Source organism: Euprymna scolopes, chromosome 18 (assembly GCF_053919585.1).
Source record: "Euprymna scolopes isolate OS-2025 chromosome 18, ASM5391958v1, whole genome shotgun sequence".
Classification (NCBI taxonomy): domain Eukaryota; kingdom Metazoa; phylum Mollusca; class Cephalopoda; order Sepiida; family Sepiolidae; genus Euprymna; species Euprymna scolopes.
In genome coordinates this window covers 42,084,519-42,097,478 of record NC_136499.1, presented here as the reverse complement: position 1 = coordinate 42,097,478, position 12,960 = coordinate 42,084,519, and the positions used below count along the sequence as shown (strand labels likewise).

General features: G+C 32.7%; 1 long non-coding RNA gene across 3 annotated transcripts in view; it reads right to left on the bottom strand.

Moving 5' to 3' along the window:
• LOC145297590 (uncharacterized) overlaps nucleotides 1-8,602 on the bottom strand; it is a 496,342-nt gene extending 487,740 nt beyond the window's left edge. For all 3 annotated transcript variants that reach the window (XR_013870278.1, XR_013870277.1, XR_013870279.1), the window contains exon 1: nucleotides 7,928-8,602. This is a non-coding gene — a long non-coding RNA (uncharacterized LOC145297590). The remainder of the gene's footprint in view (nucleotides 1-7,927) is intronic.
• Nucleotides 8,603-12,960: the final 4,358 nt, after the last annotated feature.

Genomic DNA, 12,960 nt, shown 5'->3' with positions numbered 1-12,960 from the left:
GGCTAATGGAAGATGTGGCAACAATACTCCATGCATGGCCGAATTGTGAATTTGTAGAGGATATTCTCAGGTGTGAGTAGTCTTCTAGCTCGATAGAGAAACTCATGTTCTTTGCAGCAGACCAAAACATTATTTAAGATTTCACATATGCAATTTTACATTGCTGGAAATGGCGTTAAAAAACATAAATATATGAAATACCTATGGAGATAGACTATTTTTGTTTCTACGTATATTCCGTCAAAGCTACTAGACCTAAAAACTTGAAATTGTTAACATGGCGTCACTTAAAAATATGAATTATTTCTGTGTGTGTTTTGTTTAATTTTCAATAAAATAAATTTTAAAAAATCTATTTGTTATTGTTTGTTTTATTTTTTATTTTTGATTTCATTATTTTATCGAACTGTATGTCTTTTATTAATTTTTGGGCATGTTTTACAATCTACTCCCGCTCTATCAAAATAAAAAAATTAAAAAAAAAAAACAATAAAAATATAGTTTTGATGTGAATTCTCATAATGAGCCTGGTAACAGCTGTATAATTAAATGAAGCAATATAAACTATTTTCTAACTTTAGAAAAGTTCCCACTTTGCTGTATAAATTAATGTGGAGCAATCAATGGCACAAAATTTTACTTTTTCGTTAAAAAATTTGCAAATAAAAATAAAAAAAAAGAATTCATAAAATAAGACTAATTCAATATAATTTTGACGGTACGATATGGAGGGGCAAAACATCTTTGAAAATTACGAGGTACCTTAAATAAGTTTTCACACGTTTTCCGTATCGGCACTTTTATTGATAGTACACGCATGAAAATCTAGTTCCCTTCGAAGTAATCTCTTCCGGCTGCAATGCACTTGTTGTATCGTTCCAAGAATTTCTGGAAGGTCCAACGGAAGTCCTCTTGTGTGAGTATGTCAATGACCTTCGTCACAGCCTCTTTCATCTCCTCAATTGTCTCATAACGACAGTCTCAAATATATTCCTTGAGCTTAGGGAATAGCCAAAAGTCATAGGGAGCAAGGGCTGGATTATAGGGAGGGTGAGGAACTCTCTTGATGCCCATCATCAAATAGTTTGATCTTCTGTGAGTACCCTTTGCGCAAGTCTTCCGATCTTCGTTTCCTCGCGAATAATTGTGTGTGCAGTTCCAACACTGAAATCAAACTGACAAAATATGTACTCAATTGGTAGATTAATTTTTAAAACTAGCAGGGGGGCCTAACTTTGCCCGGAATTGAATAATGATCGACGAATGTTTCACACTCTCATATTTTTATTGTCATCGAAATCTGTGAAACTGAACGCGCCCCTGTCATATCAAAGGACCTAGTGTAGAGTTTAATATGATGAACCGTTCGGCTTGTTATTTTTTTTTATTTTTTATTTTTTTACAAAGGCATCACCACATTATCAAGGCCCAGAGGCCACTCAAGGATAAGGGTTAAAGAGTGTACAGTAGAAATTGTTCAATATAGTAATCATTAGTAATGAAAATTTGGTAAATTTAATAACTTATATGGAACGGCTCATCAAGAACTTATTTACTTTAGACTTGAACACAACCATATTGTAGTCAGCCGGAAAGCAGGAAAACGGAAGACAATTCCACAGGCGTGCAGTTCTAAGAAAGAAGCTTTGTTCATGGAATCTACGTTTAGGTTTAGGCACAGATAAAGAGTGGGGGAAATTATTGATAGTGTTTACAGCTAGACGAGTGTTTCTTGTGAAAGTTTGGCGAGGGGGGACCATAGATTGAAGCTCAGTTGAACACTTTCCATGAAAATAACGATACATCAGAGACAAACTCGCAACATCTCTTCTGTGAGATAGAGGTTGCAAGGAGGAGAAAAGGACATCTCCTACGAGGCTACGAAGTCTATTTTGAACTCTATCAAGGCAGGACAAGTCCTTTCTAGCAGCTCCTGCCCAGATGTGGCAACAGTATTCCATCCTTGGACGTACCTGGCTCTTATATAGGTAGAGAATAGCATCAGCAGTGAGATATCTACTGGATCGATAGAAAGATCCCACCATTTTTCCAGCGGCCTTGGCAACAGATTTGATATACGTGTTCCATTTAAGATCAGGAGTAATGGTCAAGCCCAGAAGCTTGTCAAAACTTGAGGCCTCCTGAAGACGAGAGCCATTCATTTCAATTGATGACAAATGTGAATTAGAATGTTGATGATGTAAAGAGAGAAGCTTGGTTTTAGATGCATTAAAAGTAACCAGCCACTCCTTTCCCCATTGTACTACGTGCTCAAGATCAGAGGAGAGAGAATTGGAGAGAACTTGGTCGTTTACTGTCTTAGATGTGGTACCATAAATGGTAGTGTCGTCAGCATAAATGTCTACAAATGATGTAAGGATATGATTTGGAAGATCAGTAATGTAGATCAGGAAAAGAGTTGGGCCCAGGATGGATCCCTGAGGGACACCGCCATTAATACTGTGAGCTTCTGATTTTTGCCCCTCAACTACTACTCTTATGAACCTATCAGAAAGAAATGATTTAATAATTGAGAAGACTTTTCCAGCTATACCATAGCTAGCGATCTTATGAAGTAAACCTTTATGCCATACCCTATCAAAGGCTTTAGATATGTCAAGAGCAATTGCCCTAGAAAGATTGCCACCGTCGAGAGATTTGCTAATCCTATGCGATATAACTGTAAGGACATCTGCTGTAGATCTAGCAGAACGGAAACCATATTGAGTGTCACTAAGAAGGTTATTTTTGTTGAGATGTTTGATTACTTCTGTATTTAACACAGATTCTAGCAACTTACTCATGACGCAGAGGAGACTTATTGGCCTGTACTGAGAGGGGGATGAGCGATCACCTGAATTCTTAAATACAGGGCATACTGATGAGATTTTCCAGGGAGATGGGAAACTATTCTCCTTAAGACAACGTTTAAACAGTTTTGTAATTCAATTATCAATTCACTTGTGATGTTAGGCTGTGTAAGATGTTAACTTTGGTCAAAATCGCCTATTTTTCCTTTCATCGAATTTTATCTATTATAGATAATTATCAAAGACATGTGAAATTTCGTAAAATGTCGGCCTAGCCGTTTTCTAGTGCATAGGGAATGATTTCACACGGATACAATATTCATTTTATAGTATATATATATATATATATATATATATATATATATATATATATATATATATATATATATATATAACTACTTCATTTACTCAATAAAATTAATATACGAAAGTATAAATTTATGCGTAAACTTTAAGTATTTACTTCAAAAGTGCTCAATACGTAGGTAGAGCTAGTTAGTTAGTAAGTTAGTTAGCTAACTAACTATATATATATAATTACTAAATTATTATTATCATTATCATTATTATTATTATTATTATTATTATTATTATTATGATCATTAACTATACTATTATTAGAATTATTTTGCATTTATTATTATTATTATTATTATTATTATTATTTTGTCATCTTTATCATCATCATGACTTTTTGACATCCTTAATAAACTATAATTCTGCAACACTTAAAAAATTATAATCATCACTCCTACACTTTTTTTAATAATGACATCGGATTTCTTATTAGAAAGATCTGTTTCATTCTCTCTAGACAATTTCCGGTCGTAGTAATACGAGCTTTCACGTTCTTTTTTCCTGCTTGAAATCACTTTTTCTTTTTAAGCCGATGATGAAGGTTCTTAATTTGGATTTCTCTCTTCTTATTATTAGGTCTCATTTTACTAGAGACAGACGTCTCTTTGGACTACTGCACTGCCCGAAAAAAAAACCCAAACAATTTTCATTATTTCAGCTGTTTTGTAAAATTCCAATAGGATTTTTGAAAACTTTCCAATCGGATTATATGCATCGTTACGCTGGACTTATTTTGGAATACATTCTATCTAAAGAACTATTTTGCATTTTGGATCAACTCTGGAGGAATGTCATTCAAGCTGAATTATTATGCACGGTTTGTTTTTATACTAGTTTTTTTTACATATCCAATATTTTTTCATTGTTTATTTGGCAATTGATAACTACAATAAATTGCGGTTTCACTTAATGCCTTAACTAGCAAATTCTAGCATTACTACAAATATAATTTGCTGATTTCTTTCTGTCCTCTGATGAGAAGAATAGCAAGAATAGAATTCTTTGAAACTCCGCGGAATAAGGATTTTGTAAATTGTTTTTTGGAGTATTCAGTCGAACAATAAATTTTTATTGTAACGCTCAACTTACAGTTTTAATTTTCTTTCTCTTATATATATATATATATATATATATATATATATATATATATATATATATGTATGTATATATATATGTATATTTATACATATATTTATATATATATATATATATATATATAAATATATGCATGCATATTTATATATATATGTATATTTATATATATTTATATATATATACTTATATACATACATACATACATACATATATATATATAAATATATATATATATATATATTTATATATATATATATATATATATATATATATATATATATATATATATATATATATATATATACACGCGGCAAAAAGGAAGTCCGCACTTGTAATTTTTTCAAAAACTGCAAATTTAAGCTAAATTTAATGTAACTGTTTAAACAAACTATACCTCATTTGATCATTTTACTCTACTATACTTTGACCTGTTCATATCTGGCTTTTAATTGAAGTATTGTAGTGTCCGTGTCAATTGAAAAAATAACTTAAAATTGAGGAGGCAAGAAGGAAATCCGTACAATGGAAAATTAAATATAACTTTAGGTCAATTATGCTACACAAATACAACCGGAACACAGTTCTTTCAAATATGAAATTTTATCATTGCGTAGCTATTGCTTAATGTAATGATATAGGTTTTCGATAGGATTGACGTCTAGAGATTGTGCAGGCCGATCTAAACATGGAATATCATGCTCTTCCAGTAACCTCTTGACATTGCCAGCTGTGTGAATGGGAGCATTATCCTGCATGAAGATGGGATTATCATCCAAATTCCGACCAAAGTAGGGTAGAAAATGCTCAGTCAACATATTAATGTACTTGATCGAATTAATTCGACCTTACAAGTGAACTATAGGCCCTGGATCATTGGTACTAATAATGCCCCACATCAAAACTGAACCCCCACCACATTGCAGCGTTGAAACTGAGCACCTAGGATTAAATTCGTCGTCTTTCCTCTGACGGACGTACTGCCTACCATCACTGCCTAGCTTATTGAACTTGCTTTCGTCGCCAAAATGCACTTTTGACCAAGATGAAGAGTCATGATCTTCATTGCATCTGACGAAGTCCAGACGGCGCTTTCTGTTCTTTACAGAAATCATTGGCTTGCGTCTTGCAACATAATCTCGCTAATTAAATTCCTTTAATCTGTTCTTGACAGTAGAAAGAGAGCACTTTTTAACAAGATTGCACTGTTGTTGGATTTGGGGAGCCGTTTCAAATCTGTTTCTTAGTCTGTGGATATTGAAAGCATTGTTTTCCCTGTTAGAAGTAACGCTACTACGACCAGATTTATGGGCATCACGAACACTGATTGGTGATTTTGCACAGTCTTTCGTACCGTTTTCTCATCATATTTCAATCTGCGGCCGATTTCTTGATTGAATAATAATATATTATACTAAATTGAAAACTTCCAATTTAATAACTAAAAACTATAATAATACTAACACCACACTAAACTAAACTAATGTAGTGTATGAATTTATTTGCCCCGTCGAAGAATGTTTCGGAACCTACTCTAAAAACTCATACAACGCATACATAGGCCAAACAACAACCAACACTCTCCAGACGACTAGCCTATAATTTAGCTGACAATAGCGCACATATAAACCAGAGAGGTGGAGATTAATGAGCTTCTGACGATCACTAAGAGAAAGTCGTGGCATATGGACTAAATGTTATGTTGTATAACCTGGAACAACAACAATTACAATTAGAGATACTTTGTTGCCGGTTGATGGATATTTTTAACTGATTTAGGGGCAATAATTTAGGCTGGTTTTAAGCGAATTTGTTGCTGCAGACTTTCTTTTTGCCTCCTCAATTTGAAGTTTTTTTTTTTAATTCATGTGACCACTAGAATATTTCAATTAAAAGTCAAATATGAACAGGTAAAATTATGGAGGAATAAAAGGGGAATCAAATGAGATATGGGTTGTTTAAACAGTTACATTAAATTTAGCTTAAATTTGCAGTTTTTGAAAAAATTACAAGTACTGACTTTCTTTTTGCCGGCACTATATATATATATATATATATGATAGATAGATAGACAAATAGATATATAGCTAGATAATATATAATATATTATATATAAAATATGATATATATGATATATATAATATGTATATATATAATATATAATGTATATATATATGATGTATATATACATATATGATGTATGTATATATATATATATATATATATATATATATATATATATATATATATATATATATATATATATATATATATATATAAGCACTTTGTGTGTATAAGTTCGGTCTTTATGAATTCCAAAACTGATGGTCTGATTTCCATGAAATTTCACAAGAATTTACTTCATATTTCTGCAAGTGTTCTTAAATAGGTTTTGCATCGCAATGTCTTCGATAAGTATCGAAAATTTATAATCGAAAAACAAAAACATTAAAGAAAGAAGAATTATTAATGTAATTCCATGTTAGTTATTAAACATTGTTAGTATTTTTGTTCCTGTCGTAAATGTGATCCAGCTTAAAAACGGCTGTAGTTTTTTTTATAAGCATTGCTTCTAGTAATTTTAGTCATCGCGTGCAGTTGTTAAAATATCCCATTTTAGTATTTTTAGTCAAGATATTTCTAATATCGGACGACTGTAGGTTTTTGCCGTGGGATGTTAGGCACATATATGCATAAATATATATAAATATATGTATATTTAAATTGTCTTAGTCTAGCAGGATCTCTCCCTCACTGGTCAAAGACAAAACTGATTAAGTTCCAGTTTTTGTGCTCTATGCATTTTTTTGTTTTAAAAGCGCATTCTTGTGTATGACTTTTAGGTACTCCTGGAACTTTCCATGGCGACAAGCGTATTTATTTAATAAACAATCCCTGACACACAAAACCAAAAACAACACAGATATTAATGTTCACTACTTTACACCGATATTTACACACGATAAATTATTTATTATTCTAGTCACAGTTTTACTACTTTTTAAATAAAAAAAAAATGTTAATCATCCGTGCATGTAATTTAAAAATGGGTACTTATGCACTTTTGTTACCGTGCTGAAATGATAACGTTATTATTTTGAAAGCCATTCCTAACATGGAAGGGGAGGGTGTTTTGTAACTATTCCGTGCTGCTACCTAACTATTTGTTAATAATAAAAAAAGATGAACTATTTAAAAACAGCGCTGTAACAAAAGTGCATAAGCACCTAAAAAGATGTTTGTAAATTAAAACTGTTTGTAAAAGTGAGAAACTATGGTACTTATGCACTTATGTTACTGTGCTGAAATAATAACGTAATTATGTTGAAAGCCGTTATTTACAGAGGGGGGGATGTTTTGTAATTATTCTGTACTTTCATCTAACACTTTAATAATAAAAAAGATATTATAAAACTTGAATTTAACTTGAAAATACTATTTATAAATCAGAGTAACGTACGAGTGAATAAATAAATTATCAAAGCAAATAAATAAATAAATAAATAAATAAATAAATGTTATCCGCACATGCGTTAGCCTTTGTAGGGGGAGCGGCTATTAAATAAATATGCTTGCCACCATGGAACTTATCGCTCCGGGAGTACCAACCTTTAAATGCACACGGTGGAGTGGGTCTGAATTTAAAGGCTTAGGACATTTCGACTTACCTCATAGACAGCATTCCTTTTAAGGTCATTATGACCTGGAGTGGCAGTACGTGACAGATCGTTGTCGAATCGAGGCAAAGCAGACACTCGACACTTATGTTTCTGCGACGCCGATGACAGACGCTAAACATTCACATTTATAATTGTCCTGGATAAATATACTAGCTATTTTTTTTTTTTTTTTTTTTTTTTTTTTGAGGACAGTATTTTAAAATTTTCATTTTTGAAGATTTGCACTTAAATAGATAGATTTAATAGATAAATTACTACTTTTTAGATTCGTCCGACTACTGTTGTTCTAATCATGAGTGTTATTCTCACAACGTTTCGATCGATTTAACCTCCGACCTTCTTCAGGTGTATCTTATCGAATTCGGGAATGTTTAGAGCGAACTCGGGAATTTGGAGTGAATTTCGAACGGAACCCTTTATTTACTTCACGAGGGTAGCATGCTCTCGTTCCGTCAGCCATGACTGGATACAGATCTTAAATAATCTGCAATTGTATTTTCCGTCGCCCACACTGAGGATTGGACCTTCAGGAGAATATCACTTTTAAAATTATTTTTTTCAAGTATTTAACCACTGCGACAGGTCCTTGTCCCATTCCCGAGTTCGACAAGATGCAACTGAACAGTTTGCGTAGCTAGAGTAAAGGTCACCGGGGCGGTCTGCTTAAATGCCACTCCACTTGACATTGTGTCACCCCTTCTTTGCTGTCACCCGGACCGCTCCCTTAGATATGACACTTTATATATATATATATATATATATATATATATATATATATATATATATATATATATATATATATATATATATATATATATATATAACCACAATCCTTTTTGCAATTATTTTTCAGTTAAAAGAAAATGAATTCAGTGTCATCACATGATTTCAAATGTACTATTAAAAATTACAAAAACTACAGGGTTTAGAGTTTTCAATAAATATTCTTCGCTTATTAAGTAAAAAAAATTTTTAGAAAAGATAAAAAATTTTAAAACTTTACATAATATATGATAAATAAATCCTATTTTCAAATTATTTTTTGCATCTTACCTGGCTGAAAAGTTTTGTTGGGGTGACATTGTGTCACCTTTCCTTTTGCTGTCACCCGGGCCGGACCGCCCCCCCCCACTCCCCTCTAACTAAGCCACTGTGCCTGAAGAAGGTCAAAGGTTACACGATCGAAACGTTATGACAATGACACTCAAAGAATCCACATAATACAAATAACCGATCCTCATCTAAAAAATTCAGAAACGTAATAAATTTGCGAAATGATAGCAAAACACAAACATTCACGAACACTTTAAAATAATACTTTCATTAACTTCAGAATTTTTATCACCTAAAGAAATCGTTCGTTTTTGAAAAAAAATCACACATATTTATCATTTAATTCAATAAATTTTCCGGTAATTTATATTTTCTGTTATGTAACTGTATTACTTTTAATGTATTTGTATTTGCTTTGATTTATCAAAAAATTTCTAAAGACATGGTTGTCTTCCCATAACCCAAGTGGAAGTCTTCAAACATCAAAAAGAAAACAAAAATGTAATGAAAACCTAAAATGCAGAAAGGCCTTCAAAATTCCTGTTGTTATATATCTTTGCCTATTGCTGTGTTCTATTTGCGTCGAAAATTGTATGACCTAGTGTTGCGGACCAAGGTTTTCAAAACCCGTTATATCGAAGAAAAGCCGATAGATTTTAACTTTTCGGGCCTCTTATAAAAATATTGTGAATACACATAGCGTTTTGTATTTACTATATACAACTTTTAGTTTAATGTTATTTTAATTTGTTATTTGTCGCTTTGTATTTAATTTAAGTGTGAAAAAAACAACAACAAAAAACAACAAAAACCAACAAAAAAAAAAACAAGGGTCATAATTCATGAACGATTTATTTAAATTTTTTTGTATACTTGTACAGTTTAATGAAGACATTAAAAAAAATGAAAATATCGAAAAAAAGGTTATATTGTACGTATCCGTTTGAACTGAAGATCTCCGAAAAAAATTTTTTTTCACTTAATTTGATCGAGTATTTTCTTTTTATTTTACAGCAGAAAAACACGTTTTTATGACAGCACGTTGAAGGCAGATATCTTGATGTTTTTCTTAATTTTTGTTTAGAGTTTAGAAACGCCACGGGGAGATAACTCCAGTTAAAGCGCCGACACTCCCTCCCCATCTTTAATACTAGCTTTTCTTCCTAAAAATCGAATCTTTTGCTCGTTATCGTAACAAATTGTTTTTTCGCTATAAAACAAAAACTACTTGATGAAATTAAGTGTTTTTTTTGGAGAACTTCATTCCATAACGGATACGTATAATATAACCTTGTTTTTCGATATTTTCATTCTTTTAATGCCTTCATTAAACTGTACAAGTACCTTTTTTTTGTTTTACTAATGACTAATGCTTAGTAAGTGCCAAGAAATAAGAGAATTCAGCTGTAAAAAACCGACACTTGGCAAAACGATAGCTAAATCTATGTATGTATATATCTATAAAAGTGAGCAAGTGTGTGTGAGGACATCTTCAGCCTATGAACGTATTTTTAAAATTAAAGACTTGAAATTTGGTATGCAGCGTATTCAAACACGTGGAAAACTTTTTAATCCGTTCTCATCCGCAATAAAGGGCTGCTGAGGGTTTACAATTGAAAAATTTGTACTTGTGGGTCATCGGATTTTTATCTGTTTATCAACTGTTCAAAGAGATTTGAAAAAAAAAACTTTTTAAAGTCATAACAAGTTGGCCTAATGGTTATCGTACTTAACTCATTGTCTTTAGATTTTGGTTTCGATCTCAGCTCGAGTATTTTTTTACTTACAAGAAATGAACTGTTTAGAAAAAAGAAAAAAACATAACACTCGCATGCACATGTCTCAGTTTCTTTTCGTTCTTTTTTACTTCGTTTTTTTTTTTTTTTAGGAATTTAACATTACGTTTAATACCGGGCAACACCGAGGTGCATCTAGTATATCTGTGAAAAAGTAAGAATCTGTGTGTGTGAGTACAACTCTCTATCTATAGTCAAATAATTTTTATCAATACACTTGAAATTTGGTGTATAGGTTATTCAGACATGTGAAAAACTTTTCATTCGGTTTACATCTGGCAAAAAACGGTTGTTAAGGGGTAAAAATTGAAAAAATTATAACTGGGGTCATCAAATATTTACTGTTTGTCTATTGTTTCACGATTGTCCATGAGTGATCGTTCACATGACAGATTCCTTATATTAAATAGGTTTGCACATGTCTCAGTTTCCTTCCGTTTTTTACTTCATTTTTTTAAAAGAAATTTAACGTTACATTTAATACCAGGCAACGCCAAGTACATCTGCTAGTACGCAATAAAAAGAATGTTCTATATGCAGACACCTGATAGTTTCTTTTAATAATACATACTATATTAAAATCAGAGTTTTGTTTTCAGGTAAATATTTGTTTATTTTCAAAATATTGCATTGCAATTTGGCTTATAAATGTATTTTATACGTATTTTAATTTTATATACTATATTGTTTTTAAATGTAACCGGTCCTGGCGTAAACCACCATTCGAATGTGGTAGTATAAATAGTCATACGCTTTGGCAGCCATGCCCTTGTCTATGACGGCGAACATCTCCATGATGGCAGCTTTCAGAGATTCAACCGTGTTGTGAGAGTGCTTGTTCATCTTGACCTGGATCACGTCCCAGAAGGAATAGTCAAGGCAGTTGCAGTTGAGTGAATGAAGGGGGCTAGCCACAATTCCGGCGACCAATGGGGATGAACATTGTTGAGTAGCCACGCACAGGTCGTCTTGGCCTTTGGTGTAGGAGCGAAGTCCTGCTGGAACACAAAGGCGTCCGGTGCTGATCTTATCCATCGACGGCTTCACCACGATACGCTACATCTCCTTGTATTTCGTGTTTATTTTTGTAAAGTGTCGGATTTTACTGCAACACTCTGTATGTTCTATTATATACTTTATATGTGGATAGAGTCGCAACTTGTGCAAATCATGTATGTTATAACATTAATAAATTAATCTTTGCCGATAGAATTTCTGTTATTCTGTGAAGTCTTTATGGACGTTTTCAGTCTCAAACCAGTCTTCATGTATTTAGTATGTGCTGTTGGAAGATACTTGTAGGTGTTGATGTACTCCACATGCGTCTTTTTTCGCTATGTGAAATTGCTGAATGTGTTGATGACAAACGAAATCCCCGGGTTTTATAGAAAGAAAAAAGCTAATCGCTAGATCCAAATTTTATGAGGCTAGATTCTAAACAAAACCTCCATACCTAACGGGGAAATCGCTAAATTGGCTACACTAGTCAGACCGGCCTTCATAAATCGCTGCAACAAAAATAGAGGGGAAATGACGGTGGCTAAGTGGTTAACGACGTGGATTGATAACCTAGGCGCGCTAAGTTCGAATCCAGTTTGTTGTACAGCAACAATGATAATCTTCACTTTCCCATAAGTAAGGATTCTAACTAGAAAGATACTTAAGAAACGCATGCCAACAATAAAATCTGATTCACATGAAATGGATGCATGATGCTAAACAATAACTACAGGTGACGATGGCTAAGTAGTTAAACACACAGACTGACAACCTGGGTGTGCCAAGTTCGAATCCGGTTTGTTCCACAGGGATGTTGACAACTTCCTGTAAGTATTCAATGTCTTTCTAGAAAAAATCTAACTAGAAAGATATCGGGGAAACGAATGTCAGCAATAATAATTAGATTCATCTGAAATAAATGAATGAATGATACTTAAAAACAACAACAACAGACATGCAGTCCAATTTTTTTCTTGGTGGGGGGGGGGTCACCACTTATCAAGGCCTGGCGGCAACTCTAAAATAAGAGTGAAGTGTTAGTTAGATAATGAGACAACAAGATCAGTTATGGTGGAACTTGGGTACAGCTAGATTATTTAAAAGGACCGCTCATTAGATTTGAAGATGGCCATGCTATAGTCAGCCGAGAAGTAACCACACGGTATTGTGTTC